This window comes from Neophocaena asiaeorientalis, unplaced genomic scaffold, assembly GCF_003031525.2.
Source record: "Neophocaena asiaeorientalis asiaeorientalis breed wild unplaced genomic scaffold, Neophocaena_asiaeorientalis_V1.1 scaffold190, whole genome shotgun sequence".
In the NCBI taxonomy this organism is placed as follows: Eukaryota; Metazoa; Chordata; class Mammalia; order Artiodactyla; family Phocoenidae; genus Neophocaena; species Neophocaena asiaeorientalis.
Window position 1 is genome coordinate 5,944,833 of NW_020175017.1, and position 22,117 is coordinate 5,966,949.

Genomic DNA, 22,117 nt, shown 5'->3' on the forward strand with positions numbered 1-22,117 from the left:
GCACAAAGTGGGGTCAATTCTTGTTCCAGCTCCAATAAGACCCCCTGGAGCAGCATACTGAAGATCATTGTGTTCCACAAAAAGTGATACAATTTTGGAAAAGATTGGTTTACACATGAGTTTTCCTTCGCTATCTTTGGAAACAATACCAGGTCTGACTGCTATCTCCTGGCCCACCTGAAACATGTAAGTGAGTAATCAAAATATGTGGGACAACACAAAAAAATATGGAACGTTTCATGAATTTGTGTGTCATCCTTGCGCAGGGTCCATGCTAATCTTCTCTGTATCGTTCCAATTTTAGTATATGTGCTGCCAAAGCGAGCACTCTCCATTGTATATTTTTGCCTCCTTTGTCATAGATTAGGTGACCATAGGGACATGGGTTTATCACTGGACTTTCTATCTGTTCCATTGATCTATATTTCTGTTTTTGTGCCAGTACCATACTGTTTTGATGACTGTAGCTTTGTAGTATAGTCTGAGGTCAGGGAGTCGGATTCCTCCAGTTCCATTTTTCTTTCTCAAGATTGCTTTGGCTATTTGTGGGCTTTAGTGTTTCCATACATGTTGTAAAATGTTTTGTTCTAATTCTGTGAAAAATGCCATTGGTAATTTGATAGGGATTGCATTGCTATTATTAAGTCCTTGTCCATCTAACTCCATCTAATATCTGGATCAACTTTGAGGTGTTTTATATAATGTGCATTTCTCTTGGTTTTGGTCATGTAGTCTTATCTTTTTTTGTGCCTAGTAATTTTCAACTGAATGCCTGTAATTACTTGTAAAATAATGGTAGAGATTTCAGACATTATTTATTCTGGAGGTTCAGCCTTACTTATGCCAGGCAGATGGAGTAGGAGGTGATCACATTAATTCAAACAAGAATGGTACAGTTGTAAATGCCAGTCTGTAGCCTTTGGTTCTCGTAAAACAGCAGTGAAGTCCATCCTGATTCTCAGAGATCTTCTGTTTATGTTTTTAATCTCCTAACCTGTACAGCCTCAGATGTCCTGAAGGCGCTAGTAAATGTAGTGAAGGCACTTGAATTCCCCTTCCCTCAACATCACCACCAAAAAACTGCTGGTTTTTCTGTGTCCTAGCAGTGACCCTCCATGAATATAAGGCTGGAATTTTCAGATTTCTATGTACAGATAATCAGTGAATGCCTACAGGGTAAAAGTGACTAAAGAAATCAGTTCTCCTTTCAGATTTTTTGCTACCACTGTCTGGGGCAATTTTGTTCTCATTGCCCCCAACAGCTCTCTGATCCCTTTAAATAAATTATTTTTCTCAGTTGTTCTTGAAAGGAGTGCTGGAATGTTGTAAACCACTTGATCCCACCCAGAAGCAGAAGCTAAAGCCTTTTATTTCAAAACACACTGAATTTTTGTGAATAAATGATTCTCAAGAATAAAAAATCAAGGGCCAGAAGACACAACATGGAATATATACCATAAAAATTGATGAAAAAAAGAATAAAGACCTAGATTTCCAGACTGTCAAGGAATCCAACTTAAAAAACACGGATCTATTCCATGTAGACCATGTGATTAGCCACAATATGTATGTATGAGTATGCATAAATATATGAATGTATAAACACATATGCATATGTTAAATTTGTGCTTATCTTCTTTTCTTTAAGAGTTGAAAAGGTAAGGAATAGAAACTGAATGCAGTTTTACTACATGCCTGCATAAATTTTTAGTCATGTTATTAAAGTAGAAATCTGTCTTTGGTTTGTTTTATTATGCTTCATTCTTTCTTAGTTCTTCTGGCAAAATAATATTTCAAATTTCCTTTGGAAACCCATCTGTATTAGTCAGGATTCTCCAGAAAAACGGAACCAATAGGGTTCTAAGAAGTCCCATGATCTGCCATCTGCAAGTTGGACATCCAGGAAAACTTATGGTGTAGTTCAGCCTGAGTCTGAAGGCCTGAGGAACAGGGGAGTCAATGTTGTAAGTCCCAGCCTGAGTCTGAAGGCCTAAGAACTATGGTAGCTGATAAAGCAAATCCTAGTCCAAGTGTAGGAGAAGACTGATGTCTGAGCTCCAACAGGCAGAGAAGGAACAAATTCTCCCTTCTTCTGCCTTTTGTTCTATTCAGGCCCTCAATGGATTGGATCATGCTTGCCCACATTGGGGAGGGCAATCTGCTTTACTGAGTTCAACAATTCATATGTTAATCTTATCTGGAGACATATCCAGAAATAATGCTTAGCTAAATACCTGGGCAAACTGACACATAAAATTAACCATCACACCCTCCTTCCCCACTCACAATCTAGCTTTAGGGATAGACCTGGATTGTCCTAAGGCAGTCAGTATATTTCATTCCTTTGGCCACAATAATCATTTCAGAGATAAGTAAATAAGCACGTGATCCCTATTAGTCCAAGCCAAGTTAGCTAGCCCCAATTCCAGGATTTCTATTTTTGATAATTTGCTTTGTCCTTTTAGACTTCAACTGGGAAGCATAAAGGCTGAAGTTTCTAGCTCCATATAACCTGAAAATTAAGTTAGTATACAGAGGAAAACAAACAAAATCCAGAGATGGAATAAAACTTCAGAGAGCAAGATTTTCCTGAAGCTGAAAAAAGGAATGAACTACTGATACATGCAACATGGATGAATTTCAAAATCATCATGCTGAAAGAAGCCAGATACAAAAGAGTACATATTATATGATTCTATTAATATAACCTTCTAGAAAATGCAAATGAATTTATAGTGACAAAAAGCAGATCAGGGATTACTGGGGCCAGGGGTGGAGGGATGGATAGATTGGAAAGCAGAACAATCTTTTGGTTGGGATGACTGAAATGCTCTGTATCTTTATTATGATGGACACATATCTGCCAAAATTCATTTAACTGGGGGCTTCCCTGGTGGCTCAGTGGTTGAGAATCTGCCTGCCAATGCAAGGGACACAGGTTTGAGCCCTGGTCTGGGAAGATCCCGCATGCCGTGGAGCAACTGGGCCCATGAGCCACAATTACTGAGCCTGCGCGTCTGGAGCCTGTGCTCCGCAACAAGAGAGGCCGCGACAGTGAGAGGCGTGCATACCGCGATGAACAGTGGCCCCCGCTCGCCCTAACTAGAGAAAGCCCTCACACAGAAACGAAGACCCAACACAGCCAAAAATAAATAAATTAATTAATTAAAAAAAAGAAATGGCCATATTAAAAAAAAATTCACTGAACTGTATACCCCTACGATGGATGCAATTTATTGTATTTAAATGATACCTCAATAAAGTTGACTAAAATTACACTTAACAACTGAACAAAAAGTAATCTCTGGAAGTTAGCCTTATCCTTGATCTTTCGGTTATGTGAAAAATACGCTTTTTTTTAAAAGAAATTTTGGGCGTGATTTTCTGATCCTTGAAACAAGCAAGCCGTATCTGATACAATTATATTAGGTTTACTACGGTAAGCAAATATATTAATATATTTTTGAAAGATAGTCAGTATTGGTTGAATTAAAGGACTTAAGGTGCTTAATGACTCAGCTTTCTTCTAAATAAAAAACATGGTTCTCCAATAATGCTGATTAACGCGTTTTATTTTTAATCCTGAGAGTCCAAGAAAGTTTCTTAAGGTGTTACATTGTTTCAGAGTTGTTACTTAAAGATTTTCCTGATCACTGATTTAGTATTTTTTCTGTTCACACTTACTCAAAATTGGACATGAAATAATATGTAATTCTCCAAGTTACATTATCATACATTTGCATAGTTACAAGCCATATCTTTGGCTTTCTCTCTTGTTTCAATTATCTTATCTTGTCTCATTTAATTTTTAGAATATTTTTTGGATCTTAACGTTTTCCCATTTCCCCTTAAAGTTATATGGGAAAATATTAGTTTTAGAGAAATATGAATTTTAAAACACCCAATGCTTTATAATAAATACATTCCAAACATAGGACTGATAGCTCAAGACTCAGGAAAATGCTGCGTATGTATAGAGAATTATGGTCTTACAACTAAGGAAGTTGAAAGTGTGCTTGAGACAGATACACACATTAAATTTTTATTAAAGAATTATAAATCTTATAGAACACAAAAAGTGACTACACATGAATTACACTGAAACTTATGTTGGAGAGATATACTACTATCTAACAAGAGCTGCCACCAGGACAAAATTGATACACCCAATGGAAATCCTGTATCAAGTTTCAAGAGTTAAGTTAAGCAATCTGACAGTTACTGGGAACAAATGTACTCACCGCACTAAGAGAATCTTTTCTCCCTTTTACTTCCTCATTAGTAGTCACAGAAAAGAAAAAAATGGAAGATTTTAAATAAAATTGTTCTTTATCTCAGCAGTTTCATTTGACCAAAATAGTTTTTCTGATTCAAGTTAAATCATATACAATAAAGTATTATTATAAATACTTATTAAAATATTTTAGTTGTTATATAACTTATGCCACTTAATTCTGCTGCTTTTCCTCTGTTTCAAACATTTAAAATTGTCTTCTTCTGAATTCTTTCATATTTTAACAACTTAATTAACAGTTATTTTCCTCAAGTTTTCATTATCTTCCAGGTGATACACATTATTATTACACATAATTCCTTTAGGATACTGTCTGTAGCTGAGCATTATCCACCTAGATGGATGCCTACACCAAAATGATTCCATTTTTGAAGTAGAATATCATCTTTTTTGCAGTTTTTATGTAATAATATTAATTGCCTTTATCTTTCAATAATATAATAGGTATATTGTCAATTGCTTCTGTCTAGAAAAATGAGGTAATTATAATTTTTATTTCAAATTCCCTGAGGTGCTGAGATTAGGACACTGACAATGTGTAGCCATCATAGGATTTGAAGTATATTGTTAAAATACTATTCATATTTAAAGCTGGTAAAATCAATGTCTGCTTTATGTTTTTCAATTCCTAACATGGTGATTTGTACTAAGCACTTAATACTTTATTTGACTTGGTGATTCTCTGATATACTAGGTTAACAACTGTCTATACAACTATCTAAAGAATTAACAACTATCTAAAGAAAATAAGACCTAGAATAGGGTTCTTATCCTGGGGCACATGGATGGGGTTGGGAGGGTAATAAACTCCTTGAAACTATAAACAAATTTCTGTGCATGTGTGTTTTTTAAGGGAAAAGCTTCAAAACCGGCATTTGCTTCTCAAAAGGGTTTAAATACATAAAATGTTAAAAACTAGTTATATGGAGAAATAAAGAGCACCTATCTCTTACCAAAAGATAGAATTATTTCTTTTATACACCAAGGAGGCTTGACATTAACTGTACTATCATGGAAATGTCTTGTTATATAATCAAGACTTTGAATATTACAGGAATGCATCACTGAGTATATGACATCTGGCTTCAGTGTATAATTAAGAGGTCTGAAAACAAAAAAATACTGAAACAAATAAATCAGTAAAAACTAAACTTTGTTAAACTAAACTGTCATAGGTAAGAATACCTCAATTTTGAGAATAATAAAGTTTATATAATATGTATCATTTGAATATTATAAAATAATAAAAAATGTACAAAATAATTATTTAAAAAGCACATGTCCCTAAATTGGAAACAATGACAAGCGAAGCAATGATAGGCAAGTTGAAACATCAACCTATATCCAAACCACTAAAGATAATAAATTAACAAAATAATGTAATACATGTTAGACCACATTCATTTCTCTCTGAAAAGGTATTGAATTTTCATTTTTTTCAGTAACTTCTTTATATTGTGAATGAAAATACATCTGTACAATATACTGAAGTTTCTCACCAGCCTTTTTCCAATCAGTGAACAAAAAGCAAAACATATCTATAAAAGTAATTATATATTATAATCTATAGATTATGTAAATAATGCATTATCTTATGTACACATGTAAGTATATGAAGAGATAAAATGTATAAACTAATTAAATGATTGCAACAGAAAACTGAAGTATAAAGTTTAGTTCTTTCTCTGTATTATAAAGAACCCCAGCCATCATGAAGCCCTGTGCCATTCTTAGGCCACTTTCAGGCAGACTCTGAAAAGCTGGAAAGTAAACACAGGTGTTTTAAAACTAGAGCTGCTGTCACGGACAACCACAAACACCCTTAACTCTGATGTGGCAACGCCTCTTTCCCGCCCTCTGTTTTTTAAAGCAATGCCCGAAAAGAAAATGTCAAATGTTTCACCTTTCAACACCTCAAAACAAGTAAGAGCTTAAAGTATTGTTTTGCAAACCTCTAGCAAATAGATCATTTTTTCACTACTTTTAAATCTAGCCAATTAAACACTACTTGCATAAAACAAAAGCAGAATTTCTTAAAGAATTACTACCACCCCCAACTTTACACCCCCCTCTACCACCATATTTTATAGTACTTTAGTTTCTGAGAGCAAAATCTTTTGTTTGACCACACTTAGATAGCTTGTTCTGTTGTATAATTTTTACAGAAAGTATCTGATCTTCTATAAGGTTTAACATACAAATCAGAAATAAATAAGAATCCTTTTTAGAAAAAGCAGTCAAGTACCTTTGGTTACAATGCAAGGAAAGATTTAGATTAAGAAAAATTTAAAGCTTGAAAATATGTAATTCTCCTTTAGAAAACTGTGCTAATGAATACCTAAATAGGGGTAGAAATTGTTTACAGAGAAAAATAGAAAGCAAAATAATTTCCAAACTGCTACAGAGATGGAACTCATATTCATAAAACAAACCAATTTTCTAATACTGAAATATCATTAGTATAAAAAGTCCCCCCATAATACTATAAAAGAGCCACCCAAAGCAAAGATAACACTCATTAACAGTTGATGAGCTATTACATAACTACTGAATATAAAAACCAAGTGAATGAATTATGTACATTTTACTGTAATCATCAAGAAACAGGTGCTGTTAAAAGAATGGCCAAGTCTCTATCAGTCCAAGTAAATCTTGGGGGATATTTTGAGAGGTTTAGCCCTACCCTCAGAATTCCACATATAATTCCTTTCTGCAATTCATATTATAACTGCTCTGTGAAATCATACTTGTGTATTTGAGTATTCATAATAAAACACTAGTAGTTTCTCATTGCCCGAAGTTATTTTGTAAAGAGAGATACTTGCCTTTCAAGATGACAAGAAAATGATAAAAAGTAATCAACAGGAATAAAAATTAAGAGTGAATAATGTTTTTAATTAGTACATACATTTTTCAAAAATTTCCTCAGATATGTTATAATTTTTTCTTGTATTACCTTTTTTCAAAATTTAAAGAACTACATCAAAGCTGCACGATATTGGCTAATCAGAGGCAATCAACTGTAAATGAGAGAAAAGCAAATAAACTTTTCCATCTTGTTCCAGTTCACGCATGTATTGCTTCATCTCACATGTGAAGGACATTATACAGCATTAAGGGACAAAATAATAATATGAAGTTGTGACATAAACCAACAAAGTAAAGAAATTTAGAATTATGTTTGACAGTTCTGAACTAACTCCACTGTACTTTGGTATCACAACACATACATGATACCTACAAGCACAAAGGAGCAAGGAAAGGGCAGTGTGTCAGCCTTAGAAGTTAATTTCCTGCTTTTGTTGGTTTATATTACCATCTAATATTACGTAAACAATCTGTTTCTAGGCAATTTATTTCTTCCATGATGAGCTGAGCTCATTTGGATGCTACCTTTCAGCATATAAAAATCCAGTTTAACAGCAACAGCACAAAAGCCCACAATGGAATACTATTTAAAAATCAATTTACAAAAATATAAGATATACAATATCCACTTAACTGGAAAGAACATTATTACTTATATTTTACAACCTCTCAAAAGGTAAAGGTAATTGACAACAGAATTTATTAAAAAAACAAATGATTTACCTGAGAATACTTAGAGTTTATTAGTAATTATTTCTTGGTCTTTCTAAAGTAAAGTGATTACTTGAAAACTTATGGATCTAGATAAAAGTCAACGTAAGTGACTACTAACACAAGTTAGATTCCAGAAACTTTTCAGAAGAATAAGTGAATTTTTTAAGAGGCAACTCAGAGTTAAAACCTGATCACCATATAATGCAACAAAAATACAGGGGACATATGTACTTTTTGATCAGTGATCATGACTTAATTTCATCATCCTCTTATTCTAGTAAAAACGAATAGTCATTCTACTATTTAAAATGAATAATTATGTATAAAAATTTAACTTTAAAAACTGGCACTTTTAGAAAGGACAGAAAAGTTCATATATCTTCAGAGTAAAATGCACAAAAATGATTCTGGACTTAATATAGCAAGTATCAAAAGGAAGTGAAGATTTAATGAAATAGTCATAAACTGCAAATAATACAGTACTGGAAATAGAATATTGGAATATACTGGGAAGACTTCTATGGGGTATATAAAATCACACTGTATGATTTTGTGAAATTATTAAGGAAGCAGAAATACAAGAAAATATAAATGTCATTCAGATACAATTATGGTTGTGCAAGATTCAAAGTTAACGTTTTCTAAAGAAAGGGTTACAAGTTATCAGAACTCCTGAGGCTGCAATTTAGTTAAAAAACCTCGAGTTTTTTCAAGACTATGAAATATATTTTAAAACACATATTTAATATGAATATAAGATAATAAAAATGTTGGTGGTATATTTTGTATTGTATTGAACTTTAAATACTAAGCAATAAATTATAGGATCTTTTAAAATGTGTCTACGAGTCACTAGGCAAGAGTGATTTTTCAAGATGCCTTTTTTGTTTCAGTTAAAATTAAAATCCATGCTGTCTAATCCTTGGAGTCAATTTGTAATTAAGGGGATTTGATGAGAGACCAGGCACTGAATTAATGATAAAATTTAATATCTGCTTTAATGCATCAACATAACAGAAAAACTAACCAACACTGAACAACAGAATGAAGTCATTTTGATACAGAAGACATACTATAGCTATGACAATTTATGTCAAATGTTAGTTTTCTAAATAAATTAAATATGCCAAAGTTCTGTAGATGAATTACTAAAAACTATGTGTCTAAAAACCACTCAAGTCAAAAATGCTACTACAATAAGGATTTGCTTGGTACAGAAAACTACACTGTTAAATATAGTTACTTTTATTGAGAATTTTATGTAATCTCTAATGAAGGACTTGACTGCTTTCTATCATCATGTCTGAAATCAGAAATATTTTTACTTAGTAGTCAAAGTAAATTAATTGTATTTGATAATCTAAAGTTTTAAAAAAATATATATTTTACTTTAGAAAGAACATGTAATATTAAAAAATCCATCAAATTAAATTTCATAGTATTTTAAATAACCATCTGGATTTTGCACTACACTTTTCACAGTATTACTACACTGGAGTTCACAAGAGATTTTAATATGTCATTTATTCCAAATCACTATGAGGTACAACCCTGTATAGAATTTGGTTGCTGGAAATGCTAAAAATAAAAGAGAAAATTTTCATTTGGCCAGCTCTGTGTAGCCTCATCCAGCTTATCCTTAAAATACCAACAAAGAACTTTATAAAAGACATAAAACTGATGATGCCACAAAAATACTGATATCAGCCCAATCCAGAAATCAATTAGAAAATTAAACAGAAATAAAATTAAAAAGCACAATTGGTAGAAAACAAATGTTATTATTTTCAGAAACAAAAATTCCATAGGCCTAAAGAAGGTTGGGGAAATATTTTGCCCCTATTTTATGTCTAAACACCAAGTCTACACCAGTAAGGTTCCAAATTCAGTGCAATATATTCCAATTCAGTATGCTTTGGGTCAGGCCCAGATTTATTATTTTGTAAACATTCTTTTCATGATTCTGATACATGCCTCTGTTAAGAACCATTAACCTATACTCATTACCTAACAACCAATCGAGTGGACCTTTATTGTCTTTAAAGGTTCCCAGGGTACTATTTCCAACAATGTATCATGGACTCTGCTCTTTTATACCTTCTTGGCCACCATAATACCAAAGACCAATAGGTCAGGAAAAAAAAAGAGGAGATAATGAGGTGAGAGCAGAAGACAAGGGGAAGGTAGGACTGCTGATGTGGGCAGACCTAGGAAAGACTTGGGAAGAAGTCCTGGGAGCACTGAGAGTTTCTCACATATTACATTTCTTTTCAGATCAGTACTTATTTTGTTATTAAAACAATTTCATTCCAACACAAATCCCTCTCCAGTTTGGCCAGAGACAAGAGAGGACTCTGGCCAAACTGAAGGCAGGATGAGTAGATATTATCTGGACAAAGGAAGTAAGGCAATAGATGATGCAGAGCATTTCAGTCAGAGGACCAGATGATACAAAGACTGGAGAAAAATTCCAGGATGTATCTAAAGTCAGCTCACATAATGGTGAATCTGCCTGGTGTGCCTAAAACTGTCTCCTATTGAAGGTGTATGTCTTCATTCAAGTAGTCATTTTGATTAATTTTTTATTTTTTTATTTTATTTTTTTGCGGTATGTGGGCCTCTCACTGCTGTGGCCTCTCCCGTTGCGGAGCACAGGCTCCGGACGCGCAGGCTCAGCGGTCATGGCTCATGGGCCCAGCCGCTCCGCGGCATGTTGGATCTTCCCGTTGATTAATTTTTTAGCATTATTACAAAATGTATAAAACAGGAGGGAAGCATGAAATGTAATTTTAAATTTCTATCATTATTTATCAAAATAATATCTAAATTCCTAAAATAGTACTATGAAAGTCAAAATTAAAAAAATATTAGTAAACAATGTTAGGAGCAATTAAATGCAAGTATCCACAAGTATTACGTTTGGGGTTTGCCACTGATAATCTCCATAGAAGTTTCCCACATGTAATTCAGTATTCCTTTTATGTAAGGGGCAATATTTCACAGTTGTTTCATCTGAACCTCATCAGTTTTATTGTATCTTGGTGTACCTGATGAACTTACACAGGCTTCGATGATTTGGCTATACCTGGTGCAGTAATCCACAGAGCCACCCTTTAATGTAACTGTTCATTTCAGAGAGCCTATAATGAATGCTGTCACAGCAATTCCCCATTTGGTATGCAAAGACTGTAAACCTGGTCTAGCTGAGAGTCTTGCTTTTTATAAAGAAAGAAAAAATTTATCATGTGGAAAACAAAGCCTGGCACGGGAACAGAATGCTATTAGGAACCAGGATAGAATTTCTCTCCATCTCCCTTGTTCAGAATTTTGTGTTTTTTAATATATTGGCCCCAACTTTTCCAATTGGCTGATTCATAACTTCAGAGTACTCATGGCTTACAGCAGTCTACCTGGCCCTAAGCCTACCTTGGGATCGTTTGGTTCAGCATTCAAAGCTCACTGTCCTGTTCTCTCTCAGTTTCCCAATTCTAAATTATTAAATTATCATCTGACCTATCAATCTTTTTGAACCAGGCTAAACAGGTCATAACTAGCTACCTTTGGGCTAGAGAGGCACGCATCAGATTTCTCATAAAAGGAGAATGGTTAAGCATATGTTAGCTATTATTCTCTCCATCTTAAAATCTTCCTCCAGGTCACATTCACATTACACTCTAACCCTTAACATTTTTTTTTTTTTGCAGTGCGCGGGCCTCTCACTGTTGTGGCCTCTTCCGTTGCGGAGCACAGCCTCCAGACGCGCAGGCTCAGCGGCCATGGCTCATGGGCCCAGCCGTTTCGCGGCACGTGGGATCTTCCCAGACCAGGGCACGAACCCGCGTCCCCTGCATTGGCAGGCGGACTCTCAACCACTGCGCCACCAGGGGAGCCCCTAACCCTTACACTTTTACTTCACAGAAAAGCTCCTAAAAAATAATCTACCTTTCTCCCACTTTTAAACTTTTCATTACCTATACAATTTACTAGATTCAAGGTTACCACCAGAACCACTGAACTGAAACTGCAACTACAAAGCTACCACTGCCTTCCTAACTGTCAGATCAAATGGACACTTGTGATTTTATTTGACTTCTCTGTAGCATTTGACACTGTGAACTACCCCGTCACAGAACTTTATTCTATTCTGAATCTATGATAACACAATCTCTTTGTAATCCTTTTATCGTTCTGACTATTCCTTCTTAGTCTCCTTTGTGAACCACTTATTTTTGTGCACGAATAGAGAAATGTTGGAATTTACTATTGTTTCATTTATTTCTTTTCTTGTAAATCTGACCTCTGAAAACTCTCATACACTTCAGTGATTTGAACTGCAACCTGCACAAGATCTGGTATCATCCTCCCCCTTCTCAAGTAATTTCCTGCCACTATACTTCCCACTGTATGGTCACTTATGCTCTAAGACAAAGATGTACATGCAAGACTATTTTTCAAAGTTTTGCTTATGATATTGAACAGTTGGAATCAAAATATTCTAAATAGAAGACAGAAAATTACATGCTATGTATCAAGCACAGGGATCTACAGAGCCAACAAATGGATGATGCAGATTTGTATTTATATATAGAGAAAGATCTTTATGACATATTTGGTAAGTTACTCCATTTTTGTTTAAATTAAATCCGTAACAATATAGAGAAAAAAGGCCTGGAATCATTGGCTTCAAGTGGTACAGGTGTCTGTTTCTGAAGCCACTGCTGTGGCCAAGGGAATCTGACATTCTGATTTGTCAGACCTGAGGCCACAGAGGTATATCACCTCCAACAAAACCACATCTGAGAATGAGGGAAAGTCTGTTTCTTACAGGAGAACAAGGGTTATAAAAATCAGGTGAAGGATGAATAAACTCTGAGTAGCAAAATTACTGCTGAACAGCACCATTATACTAGGTAAGTGTAAAAACAAAACAAAACAGAGAAAACAAAAAGAAAAAAAAAGCAGTTGCTATCGTCTGAATTTTTCCATCACTCCAAAATTTCTATGTTGAAATCCTAACCCCCAAAGAAAATGGTATTAGGAAGTACGAGCTTTGGTTTGGGAGGTGCTTAGGTCATGAGCATGGAGGCTTCATGGTACTGATGTTCTTTTAAAAGACACCCCACAGTGATCTCTTGCCCCTTCTACCGCATGAGGACACAGCGAGAAGGTGCCGGCTATTAAAAAGGGAGAGGGCCCTAACCAGATCATTATCATACTGCTGCCTTGATGTTGGACTTCCCAACCTCCAAAATTGTAAGAAATAAATTTCTGCTACTTATAAGGTACTTAGTCTGTGATATTTTGTTATAGCAGTCTGAATGAACCAAGAGAGTAGTGCTAATACATATATCAGAAATAGAAGACTTAAAGGTATGAAGCTGTAAGCAGTCTGAAGAGGAATATTATATAATGATGGAATGTACATGTATAGCCTAAGAAGATATAGTAGTCATAAACACTATATAACAAAGAATAGAGCAGACAAATGTATAAAGCAAGAAATTCCTAGCAATATGAGAAAATTATAAAAATGCAACTACAGTGGAAGCTTAAATTGAGTTCAACTGAATATATATTGAACCTCATGCTCTGTGAACAGAGACTATTTTATTTATTTAGTCAATGATACCTTTCAAAGTGGACTATTTACATGGTGAGAAATAAAACATTAATATGTTTTAAAATATAGGAATTTAAATTATATTCTCTAAATTATCCTGGATCAACCAAAAAAATCAAAACAGAACTAGTGAAAAAAAGTGAACATTTGATCCCTCCCAAAACTATAAGGCACAGTTGGAATTATAGTCAAGAGTAAAATGTGTAGCCTTATAATTTTACTTAAAAAAAAGACTGAGGTAAGCTAATTAACTTGTAAAAATTAGAACAAAAAAGAGAATAAAAAGATTGAAACGGTAAACAGAAATGGAAAATTTAACAAGTTGAAAGGATAAATAAAACCAAGAACTAATTAAAAGAAAATAAAATGCATAAAACCCAGGAAAGACTTTATAAGAAAAAAGAGAGAGAGAAGAAGAGAAAGAGAAAGCAAATATATGCCACAATACAGACAAGACAGTGAATACAGAGAAATAGAAGAGATTCAAAAATTAAGAAAATTATCTATAGTTCTATCATACCAAATCTGGTAAGTTAAAGGGAATAGGGTGTTTCCTAGCAAAACATACAGACCAACAAAACTGACTTAAGAAACAGAAAAACTAGATAAATATATTGAAACAATTGAAAAGGCAATTAAATATTCTGTTATAAAAAGGCACCAAGAATACATGGTTTTAAAAATGGATTCTATTTAATACTTAAGGCAAGATCATTCTAATGCAATTTTTTTAAACTTTTTTTTTTTGGCCACTCCCCTTGGCATGTGGGATCTTAGTTCCCCAACGAGGGACTGAACCCGCACCCCCTGCATTGGAAGTGCAGAGTCTTAACCACTGGACGGCCAGAGAGTCCCCATTCTACTGCAATTTTAAACTTGTCAAGACCACAGCTGAAGGCAGAAATTTTGGTCATTCACTAAGCTAGTAACATTAACATCAAAACGGATACAGCCAAAACAAGCCAGAACAAAGCTGGAGGACTCAAGTCATGATGACATGCCTACTACAAAGCTACAGTGACCAATAGTGTGGTACCAGCATACAGATAGATATATTAGATCAATGGAACAGAACTGACAGTCCAGAGCTAAACCCTCATATTTATGACCAACTGACTTTTGAGACGGTATCAAGACAATTCCGTGGGGGAAAAATAGTCTTTCAACAAATGGTGCAGAGAAAACTGGATATCCACATGTAAAGAAAGTATTTGGACTCCTACCTTACACAGTATCTAAAAATTCACTAAAAATTTGTCAAACATCTATATGTTCAACCTAAACGTCCATCAGCTAATGAACTGATAAACAGAATACAGTATATCTATACAATGAATATTATGTATCAACCAAAAAGGAATGAGGTACTGATACATGCTATAGCATGAATAAACCTTGAAAATATTATGCTCAGTGAAAAAAGCCTGTCACAAAGGATCACATATTCTATGATTTCATTTACACAAAATATCCAGAAAGGCAAATCTACAGAGACAGAAAGTAGTTTAGTGGTTGCTTGGGACTAGGGGAAGGATGTTAGCAGGAATGGGGAATGATAGCTAATGTGTACAGGATGTTTTAGGTGAGTGTTGAAAATGTTCTAAAATTAGACTGCGGTGACGGCTGAACAAATATGTGAATATACCAAAAAACACTGAATTGTAAACAGTAGATAAGTGAATTTTATGGTACATGAAACATTTATCAATAAAGCTGTAAAATGCAAAAAACAAAACCACTGATGGACAAGAGACCAAGAGAAAGCAAACAAAAACCAACAGAAAAATGGGGAAAAAACATGAACAAATACATCTATTTATTTGTATTCACACACACAATCCCTTGAACATATGAAAAAAATTCAAACTTACTAATAATTAGAGAAATACTTTGGTAAAACAAAACAAAACCTGATACAGTAAAAAAAAAACCCTCTAGGTAATTTTCATTTATATTTGAGATTGTGAACTTTGGAGATCAGTTGCCTTGGTTCAGATCTGAGGTCCACCAGTTACTATTACTCATAACATTGGTCACGTTAGTGAACACATGTTGCTCAGTTTCTTACCCTATAAAATTATAAATAGTTGTACCAACTATCTCAAAGAGTCACTTTGAGGTCTAAATACTACTTAAATACTATATGTAAAGCATTAGTAACAGTTCCTGGCACTCAGTAAGTACTGTATGAAGGCAGACTATTATAAGTTTTAAATTCTCAGGAAAACAATGACAAAACAAATCCAAAATTTATTCAAGGAATTGTTCAACATCAAGAACTCAATAAAATGTGTTACATCTACTAACAAAAACTTTTTAAAAATTCTAGAAAGAAACTACTTAAATATGACGAAACAGGGCTTCCCTGGTGGTGCAGTGGTTGAGAGTCCGCCTGCCGATGCAGGGGACACGGGTTCGTGCCCCGGTCCGGGAAGATACCACATGCCAAGGAGCGGCTGGGCCTGTGAGCCATGGCCACTGAGCCTGCGTGTCCGGAGCCTGTGCTCTGCAACGGGGGAGGCCACAGCAGTGAGAGGCCCACGAACCGAAAAAAAAAAAAAAAAAAATGACAAAACAGTATCAAAATCCAACAGTAGATGTAATGTTTATGTCTAGGTCTCAGAAAGCTGGAACAAGCTGTCATTCCACATTGACAATAGGAAAAGCTGAATAAGGCACAAAGTCATAACTTTTCTTGAGCTCATTAGACAGCTAAGTTCAGGAAGACAACCAGTCTTAATTTCAAGGAGGGACAAGCATCCAAGGCAAATGGGGTACACAGACTAGCTCACCTAGAACAGAACATGAGAAGAAGGGTCAGCCACCACACAGAACCTTCAGAAATTCCTGACAAAAGGGGGTTTGCACCTACTGGTAGATTTTTCCCCACAGATCTCCACCAGGTGCTCATGAGAAATATCAAAGATAGGGTAGAAAACCAGGGATACCTTCCTACAGTGATAGACACTTGCAGGGGATATGGGGGAGGGAACTGGCTGCTGCTATAGAAAGGAGCAAACCACACCCCACACCCCCACCCCAGTCCCAGTTCCTTCTGCGAACAGAACAAAAGCCATCTACAGCTAACAGAGGGGCAGTAACCCTCAGGGCACAGAAAAAAAAAAAAATCCTGCTTGGGAATGGTAGAAGAAAGAAATCTTTCTATCCCTGGGTGAGTGGCAGGAAATAGACCTGGGCACAGGATCCTATACCAATACCATTGGTTAGCTTCTACACTGAGAGAGGGGAATGAAAGTCTCTCATACAATACCTGCCTCAGATAGAGGTCAGAGTTTGTCTGCCATGGAAAGGAATCCTGAGGAAGCTTCACCCCAAAGTCCAAGCACAAAGGGACTGCATAAGATTGAAGCAGAAAACCCTCAGTCCCCCAACACCAGATGATAAAAATCAGCATTCTAATGCTGGGAGAGTGTACAGTGAGATACCCTCCAGGTGTAAGTATATAGTATCAACTGAAAACAAAACGGTGGAGTATGAACATTGAAAAAAGTCCTCCAGTACCTGAGCTTCCATCCTGAGCATAAGGCAACAGCAACCCATTCCAAGAGCAACTTGAAACTTAGGATGCACTAACAGTGACCATAGCAATAACAAAAGCCCAATCCATTATCAACTCCTGAGTGAGTCAACTCAATACTCACACTACTGGCCTGATCCACAAGGTCCAGCATTCAAAAAAAAATTATGAGACATGTGAAAAGCAAAAGCAAAACAAACGAACAACAAACATGTCAAAAGACAACGCAATCACAAAACCAGACTCAGAGATGATCCATATACTGGAACTATCCAACTGAGACTCTAAATTATGAAGGAAAATATAAAATCCCACGGTAAGTGTCAAAACTAATTGGTGTAATTTAGAATCCATTCTCACTAAAATTAGGTAAAAGTCAGGTAAAATAGAGTAACTGTTATAATTCCTAGTCAAGATTAATTTGGCAGGTCTAGAAACTATGAGAGGGGAGAGGGAATATTATTAAAATTTCCTTTATATATCTTAGCACTGTTTTCACTGGCTATGATGAATATGTAAATTTTTAAACAATGTATTATTTTGAAATAATTCAAGACCCACAAAAACTTGCAGAGTAAGAAGAGTTCCTGTGTAGATGTCATCTAACTTCTCCCAATGATATATATGTACAATAGTATATTATCAAAGACAGGAAATTGACATTGGAACAATTCTATTAACTCGGATATAAACCTTATATAGATTTCACCTGTTTTTAAATCCTCCCTCCATTACTTTCAGGTATAATTCAATGACGCTTTAATATTATAAAATTATAACTGTTATCACTACAAAGAAACTCCCTGTTACCCTTTAAGAATCATAGCCTGCTCCGCAGCCTAACTCCCAGAAACCACTGATCTGTTCTCTATCACAATGATTTTGTTACTTTGAGACTGTTATATAAGTAGAATCATATGAACAGAACCGTTAGAGATGGGCTTTTCTCATTTAGCATAATGCCCTTGAGACCCATCCAAGTTGTTGTATGTATCAATAAACTGTTCCTTTTTATTGCTGAGTAATATAAGCATACCTCAGAGATAATGTGGGTTCGGTTCCAGACCACTGCAATAAAATGAATATCGCAATAAAGTGAGTCACATAAATATTTTGGTTTCCCAATGCAAATAAAAGTTATGTTTACGCTATTAAGTGTGCAATAGCATTATGTCTAAAAAATGTACATATTTTAATTTAAAAATACTTTATTGCTAAAAAATGCTACCATCATCTGACAACACAGGGTTGCCACAATCTTCAATTTGTAAAAACATGTAATATCTGCAAAGCGCAATTAAGCAAAGCACAATAAACCAACATACGCTGGTACGTCACTATATAGTCATCTATGAATATTATAATAATAATGTAAATACTAAACACTGATCTAACAAAAAGATGAGAAAGGTAAATCCTTATCTTCATAGTAGAAAGTCAATTAATAGTAACTAAAAAGGAAATATCAAGAAATAGTATAAGCTTTTCATTTAGAAATATAGTATAGATACAGAATAAATTGCTAAGAGTTGAAAGTGATTTCTGGAGCAGAAACCAGGAGAGGTAAGGTAAGGATGCTGATTACAATGTTTTTATTAAAACCCTTATGTAATCATTCATTTTCAAAAATATGTGCTTTATCAAAAATAAAAATTTGAAAAATAATAAAATTTTTGTTTGCTAAATGGGATTGAATATTTCCATGAAAATATTCTTCACAGCAGTGTTTATAAGAGTGCAAAATTGCGAGCAACCTAAATATTTAACATTAAGGGAAGATTTAAGAAAATCATGATACATTTCTGGATTGCAATTATTAATCTATTAAGGTGATATTTATAGAATAAGTGTACTGGATAATACTTATGAAGTGCTAAGCAGGGAAAGCAGGATACTAATTTGTACCTGTGGTATTAATTCACTCAACAGATATTTATTCAATGGCTGCTATAGGTATTTTCGGGAGATACATCTATAGCTAGTTTCAGCTGGTACACAAAGGTATAGCTATACAAATTGCTAACATTTGGCATCTGTTACGATTGGTCATATTTGTGACTTATTAACTGTCAAGTATTTATAATACCATCAGTAGATACAGAGGTATATGAAGTAAACAAAAATCCCTGACCTCATGGAGCATTTATTCCCATCAGGAAAAGAGACAACAAATATAAGATGCAAGACGGCTTCAGGCAATCACTTATTTCCCATGTTTTTATTTTTTTTTCACTTTATTTTAGTGGCCTTTTCAGATTCCTTATCTTCTCAATAATGTTGTAAAATATTCTTAAAATAATAGCCTCCTTTTTTATTGTTCTTATTAGGAAAGTCACGATATCTGTTTTCTTACACTGCTGAAAATGTTAGACTTAGTAAAGGTTTTGGGGTAGAAAAGTGTCACCTGTGTTTTAGAATGACAGCTAATGGAAGTGTGACAACTGATTACAAAGGTGAGAAACTGAGGACAAAACTGTTATTTAGGAGGGTACTATTACCATCTAGATCATGAACTTGACATAGGGTAGAGGTATGATAATACAAAGGAGACAAATCACTGTTGCAGAATTGACAGGACTGGATGCTCTATCACTTTGTAGTAGGTGAAAGATTGAAAGGATATGAAGATTATGTCAATGATATTAGCCTACATGTCTAGGAGTATGGTAGTGCCATTAATTAACAGATGTTAACTGATCAATTTGGAAGTAAATAGAAAACTGCTAAGAATAATTTAAAATATAGGGCATTATGTCACCAGAAAAATAAGTCAGGGTATAGTTGCTTTAAGTTCTCAAAGTGGCTCACTGGCTAAAGGGCTCAATGATGTTAAAGGCCAGCTTCTCTTGGTGTTTCCTTCATAGCTATAAAATTGCTGCTGCTGTTCCAGGCAGCAAGTAAGTGTTCAAGGTAATAAGAAGGGAAGAAACAGTGCCTGCTGCACCTGTCACGTCAGGAAAACAAAAACTTATCCAGAGACACTCTTCCTTCTTCTCCCACCCCTGCTGCAGAATTCCTCTTATGTCTAATTGGCAAAAAGAAAGGCTCAGAAAGTGTTTAACTTTTCCAGCTTCTATAAAGCTGTAAAGGCAAACAAAGGAGACTATAACTAAGAATAAATGTTAAGTTATACAGTCAATATTGTTTGGCTCAGGTCCTGACTTCCTCCTAGGTTGAAGAGAGGGCTTAGGAAGTCGAATTAGGGATTTGGTTTTAAGTTTATTGAGGTTAAGGAGTCACTAAGATATCCAAGTGGAAGGGCAGACAAAGCATCTGTTAGGATATAAATGATAGATGATGTCATAGGAACGGATGAAATTAGAAGAGACAACCCTGCAATAAACAAAACACCAAATGCTGGCAAGAATACGGAGTAACAGAAACTTGTCATTCATTACTGGTGGGAATGCAAAATGGCATAGCCGTTTTGGAAGACAGTTTGGTGGTTCCTTACCAAACTAAACATACTCTTACCATACGATTCAGCAATCATAGTTCTTGGTTATTTACCCCAATGAGTTGAAAAACTTATGCCCACAGAAAAACCTGCATGTGGATGCTTACAGCAGCTTTATTCATAATTGCCAAAATTTGGAAGCAACCAAGAGGTCCTTCATTAGGGGGGGTGAATAAATAAACTGTGGTAGGTACATTCAGACAATACTAAAAAGAATGAAGTATAAAGCCATCAGAAGATATGGATGAACTTTAAATGCATATCACTAAGTGAAAGAAACCAATCTGAAAATAACTACTACATGACATTCTGGAAAAGACAAACTAAGAACACAGTAAAAAGATCAATGGCTGGTACATGTTGGGAGGAAGGAGGGATAAATAGGTGGAACACAAAGGATTTTTAGAGTGAAACTCTTCTGTATGATACTATAATGGTACATACTTGTCATTTATATTTCTCAAAACCCACAGAATGTACAACACTAAGAGTGAACCCTAATGTAAACTATGGACTTTGGGTTACACTGATGTAGGTTCATGTATTGTAACAAATGTACAACTCTTGCACTGGATGCTAAAGGGCATGGAATATGAGGGAGCTCTGTAGTTTGCTTGATTTTGCCGTGAAGCTAAAACTGCTCTAAAATAATAAAGTTTGGGGTTTTTTTCAGAAAGAAAAAGTAAGAGAATAATCACATAACCCAGGGGAACATTTATACCTTAGGGATTGGTAGAAAACGAGGCACCAGCTAAAGAATAACGATCAAAGAAAAGAAAAATGATGAGGATATAGAAATAAAGAACTACAAGAAAGAATTTCATGAAGGCAGGGGCCAACAAGATTGAAATGTGTTCCTCTTAGGCTGACTGGGTTATTGAGAAGGATATGAAATGATAAGTTTTACAGGTTTAACCACCAGAGGTCACCTATAATTTAAGAAAGAATGTCTTTCAATGGAATTACAGTGTTGAAGGCCAATTGTAGGAGGTTAAAGATGTGTGATAAGGAAGATAAATAAAATAAAAGAGGAAAGAAAGGCACTTTATATGACATTTCTTATTAAATCTAATGCCTGCATATTTATGGCTAATCTAAATTTACTTCAAAATCATTAAATGTTCAAAATTGTGTTCACCAAGAAACAAATTTCTTAATATAAGTGGATAAAATTTATTTTAAAAGAGAAAATAATCTGTCTTTTAATTTAAGTAACTCTCAGGGTATAGATTAGTATCAGTATAAATTCAGCCCCTCATCCTATATGTACCACCGTGTTCTACTTATTAGAGAAAATTGCAAATATTATAAAAGTAGGGAAAGTGTCATGCTAGCAGATTTATCTAGTATATATATTCCATGCTACTTCAAAAATAATGCATATAAGTGATCACCAAAAGTCTAATTTTATGCTCTTTCATAAAAATTAATTTAGAAAGAATTTCCTGGTTATTAGAATAAACAAAGACATTATTATTCAAATAGCACTAGATTACTAAAAAGTATATCCACGTATGATAATCATGTATTTGCAATAGTCATCACTTTGGAAAGTTCTATGCAATGTATGAACATTAGCTTAGATTTTTTTTTTTTTTTTTTTTTTTTTTTGGGTACGGGGGTCTC

The 22,117-nt window shown here is 34.7% G+C and overlaps 1 protein-coding gene and 1 non-coding gene across 2 annotated transcripts in view; both read right to left on the reverse strand.

The window, feature by feature from the left end:
* The window catches only part of MIPOL1 (mirror-image polydactyly 1), a 306,365-nt gene that overhangs the window by 135,104 nt on the left and 149,144 nt on the right, over window positions 1–22,117 (reverse strand). The window lies entirely within an intron of this gene.
* Window positions 222–328, reverse strand: LOC112411178 (U6 spliceosomal RNA). Its single transcript, XR_003005581.1, has one exon. It is a non-coding gene; the product is annotated as a U6 spliceosomal RNA (small nuclear RNA).